The sequence below is a fragment of the Lolium perenne genome, chromosome 2 (genome assembly GCF_019359855.2).
Source record: "Lolium perenne isolate Kyuss_39 chromosome 2, Kyuss_2.0, whole genome shotgun sequence".
Classification (NCBI taxonomy): Eukaryota; Viridiplantae; Streptophyta; class Magnoliopsida; order Poales; family Poaceae; genus Lolium; species Lolium perenne.
In genome coordinates, this window is record NC_067245.2 from 117,839,948 (window position 1) to 117,844,377 (window position 4,430).

General features: G+C 48.4%; 1 long non-coding RNA gene across 1 annotated transcript; it reads left to right on the top strand.

The window, feature by feature from the left end:
• Positions 1-1,866: 1,866 nt before the first annotated feature.
• On the top strand, positions 1,867-3,709 carry LOC139835200 (uncharacterized). The gene is made up of 2 exons (XR_011750951.1): positions 1,867-2,099; positions 3,423-3,709. It is a non-coding gene; the product is annotated as an uncharacterized lncRNA (long non-coding RNA).
• The last annotated feature ends 721 nt before the right edge of the window (positions 3,710-4,430 follow it).

The following is a 4,430-nucleotide window of genomic DNA, read 5'->3' on the forward strand; positions in this document are numbered from 1 at the left end:
GAAGAAGGTTCCACCTCGAGGTCGGGTGTTTGTCAACATGGTACAAGAAGATCTGATAGTTTAAGCAACTCCCCCTTAGGTTGACGTGGGGCGAGATTCCTTGTTAGTGGTGTTGATTGTAGCGACCCGGAAAAATACCCCTACTAGATTTTGGTTGTTCTTTTTTCTTGTGTGCATCATCATGGCATCATGCATGCATCATCTACATGTTTTGAACAAAATAAAACTATTTTTATAAACCCTAAATATTTTATTTCCCTCTCGTACGGGTTTTATAAGAAACCTCCTTTTTGTCTATTCTTTTTTATAAAACCCTATCCTGTCTCCCTGGGCTCTCTCCCTCTCTGGCCCAACTCTCTTCCTCTCTCTTCCAGCCCTTGCGGCCCATCCCCCCTCTCTTCTCCTCTGGCCCGAGTCAGCCCAACCCGGTAGCCTTGCACCAGCCCAGCATCGGTGGCCCGTACCCCTTCGCGTGGCCTCTTTCTTTTTTCCCCATCCTCTTTCGTCCTCTCTGGAAAGCGACAGAAGCACGCCGATGGCATGGGCAGTGGTCCTCCACCACGCCACCACCGCACCACCCTCCCCCATGTGAGCCTCCCCTCTCCTTATCTCGTCCTTGGACCACGCAGCAGTTTCTCGTCCTCATCCACACCACCTGCCTCCTCCACCACGCCTTTCCCCCTCCACCTTTCTTCTCCATCACGAAAGGAAGCAGCGAGGAGAAAACCCCACAGCACCGTGTGCTCCTCGCCGCCGCCCAGTCATCTCCGGTCACCCCGAGCGGTTCCGCCACCACCAATCGATGCCCCTCGACCTCCTCTACCTCCTGGCGAGAGGAATCGACCCCGCGTGGCCCCTAGCGACGTCACGGTCGCCGATTCTCCGCCACGGTGGCCGCGCTCCGGCGATGATTCCGGCCACCGTGGACCTCCTCCATCCCTTCTGAGCGCACCACCGTTCTCCTGGTGAGCTCTCCTTCCTCCTGGACATCCTCCCCTGCACCGTTGCTTCCCTTTTTCCCTATCGTCGTTGATGCCGGCCGCCTCCTCCACAGATGCTCGCCGCCGGCAACCCTCCGGTGGTTCCCCGATGACAACTCTGCCCTCTCTCGGTCCGCGCAAACGAGGCTCTTCCCCGACGCCCATAATCACTTCCTGAAACGGCCTGCAGCGCCCGCACGCGCGACGCCGGACGCCGGTGGTCACCGTCCGCGCACCGCCTCAAGCACGTTACGTGCGTGCAGACATGCTTCGCCAGCGTGGCCGCCACATCATCCCCTCGGCCCCACCTATCAGCCTGTGGGCAGGTTCCATCTCGGTGAGAAACGCCCCAGATCCAGATCTGGATCTGGCGGTTTACACTTTGCCCCTGCAGCTTTTGCACATCAACCCGGCACCCTTGACCCCGCTATCTTTTTGCGATGACCCCCTACAGCTTGTGAAGAATCAACCCGGGGCCCTTAGCTTCGTCAGCATCCCAGTCAGCGGCCTAGACCCACGCGTCAGCCACTGTGGCTAGATCCCTCTGGGTATAAAACGTTCTCCTCTCTCTGTTTTTCCAGAAATTGCAGAAAATGCTAATATCTTGCAAAAATCATATCTTTCAAACCGTAATTCGAAATAAAATGTTTTATATATGAAAATTGATCAGAAAAACATGAGTAACATGAACATGCCATCCATGCTTGTTGTTGCCTCATGCATCATATAATTTCGTGATAGTTATGCATGTTCACCTAACATATATGCGGAGTATTTCGGAACACCGACGTGGTATTCCCCGCTCTGTTTAATATTGAAGTAGCGCACCCCTGCCATGTTATGCCATGCTAATCAACACTTTAACTTTGCCGGTAGAAAATGCAACTCCAACATAATTTGTTTGTTCGGGGTTCCGATTCCGCTTAAATTGGATAAGTGCATCGCATCATACATGCCATGTCATGCATATCATCTTGATCATGCTGGATCTTCTTTATCCGTAGTTGTAAGACTTGCATCCGTTGTTTGTCTAGCATTTGCTTCTTCCCGGATAGGATCGCGAAGTGGTGTTGTGAGATACGACAAGTTCTCTGGATGTCCCTCGGCAAGCTTTAACAGGCAAGCATTTTCCCCTATACTTCTGCCCCTGCAGAAGTCGCTCACCTATTTTATTTTGCCTTCTCCCTCATGCTATCCTTAAGTTGCGTTCTTGTCACGTGTCCCTTCCACTTGTTACCTCAAGCAGCCTATATTGCCTCCACCAACCACCTACAACTATTGTTTGGTTTCGGGTCTGCCTTGCGAGTCGTAGTGCATGCTAGTGCTGTTTTATCTCGTTGCCGTTATTGTTATTTTTATCGGGTTATCTGTTGGGGAATCATGACACATGGTTTATGGATATATCTGTTGAGGGTATCATGGCTACTTGTTAATAGTTGTTAGCGGAGGCATCGGTGGGTCAGCTGATCGTATTGTGACGGCTCACTTGTGTTTCTTTAAAGCTTAGGACCCTGAGTTCTTGTTATCTGTTCCGAGACTGAGCGCTCTAACCACACGTGGGTATGTTTCTGGGTCTCCCCTCGACCACTGCCTGAATATACAGCTTTGTCCAGTGGCCACAACTAGTTTGCAATGCTTTACCATTTGTTGTTGCGTGCATGCCAGCTTGTTACTTATTTACTTTAGGAAGCCCTTGGTTGCCTTGTATCCCTTGTTTCTGGTATACGTATAGGTCGCGGAGCCTCTGTGAAGTGGTTTATCGCCCCAGTGTGTGTTTAAACCACGTGGCACGCTGGCGCACATAGCTAAGTCCGCTTCGGAGATACGGCCGGACTTCGATACGGGTTCAACTTAGTTAGGTGGCTTCCTGGACATTGATGTCATGAAGGAGAGTGCGAGTCGTGATATCCACCTGTCGCAAGTGGGTTGATCGTGCGTGTGGGCACATTTGGGCACCCCTGCAGGGTTACATCTTATCGATAAGCCGTGTCCGCGGTTATGGACGACTTGGAGCTGTATGACTCGACCATAGACAACTTACACCTGTTGTTTCAATACTAATAACTTGCATAGTAAGATAGAACAACTTAAATAATAATTGGTTAAAACTTGTCAAACGTGTGAGTGCCCTTGTAAGTAGTTCCTTGCGAGGGGGGAACGCATCGGCTGTGTTATGTTTGCAGAGTATAGAACTGTTAGTTTATGCGCTCTCTCACCTTCTCTATTTAGACGAATGTTGTAGAGTGTCTCTATAGGTTTTTAGTGCTTGCGCGCTGCCGCTTAACCCCACCATATTGCCTAAGACGTTCATCTTGCGTCCTCTAAGTTCCCTGCGTGCCTCAAGTACAAAGGACGACTAGTTGACGGATGCTTATACATCTTGAAGTCTTGTTAAGTACGAACCCATACTTATTGCTGCTTCTACGGGATATAACCGGGCAGGTATGAAGATATGTTCGATGAAGACGACGTTAGCGAGGTTACCCTTCCGGCTTGGCCTGGGCAGGGTTATGGACGCCACTTGGTTATCTTCAGGACTCTTAGTCAAATTTGTATCTTGTCCGTACTCGGATGTATTTGATCTTCTGTATGATTTGGATCTTTGTATTGTATATTTGTATCTTGACTCGTTGGAGTCGTTGTTGTAATATATCTGTTTCTTGTGGGCTCTATTGTAATCCTGTTGTAATGTTACCTCTCGTGATTGATTCCACCCGCATCGCGTGCATGCTTCGGCGTGTACGAGGCGCTTGGTCGTGCGTCTCCTAAAATCGATATCGTGCGAATTTTAGTGGATTCGCTGGGATCCTCATGGTACCGGTTTTGGGGTGTCACACAGGTGCACTAATGACAACCAACTGGAGAGCTGCGGTGGAGAAGACCAACATGCATGAGAATGTATTTCCATGTTTTGGTTCCGCATTCGCTCCTGCGGTGGTCTGAGGTGTTGTGTTAGAAAGCTCATCTGATCTTCTAGCAGCAGGCTGGAGGTTATTGTAATGAATTAGTAGTAGTATGTATGTGCTTGAGCTCAAGTATATGAGCGTTGGACCTCTGTGACTGATCTAGTGCTACTATGATCTTATGTCGTCCTTTTGGTATGTAATATATGTGCTCATGTAATGAGCGGGAACCAATCTTATCTGGTACTATCTTGCTAATGGTCTTTTGGTCTATGCAATGTGCGTTGAACCTGTGCTATACATGTGTTCTTTTGGTACTATATATATGTAATGCTTAGATAGTTTGCTGCAATAATGCTCTTTTGGTGCTCTATATAAATGTTATTCTTAGATAGTTTGTTGCAATAATAGTGCTTTTTGGTGCTCTATAGAAATGTGCTTAAGTACTATGTAATGAGCTCAAGGCCTTAGCTCTTTTTTATTGGTGCAATGGTGCAGAAATTAATCTTTCTTCTTTTTCTAAAAGCTTTCCTAGATAAACTATGTA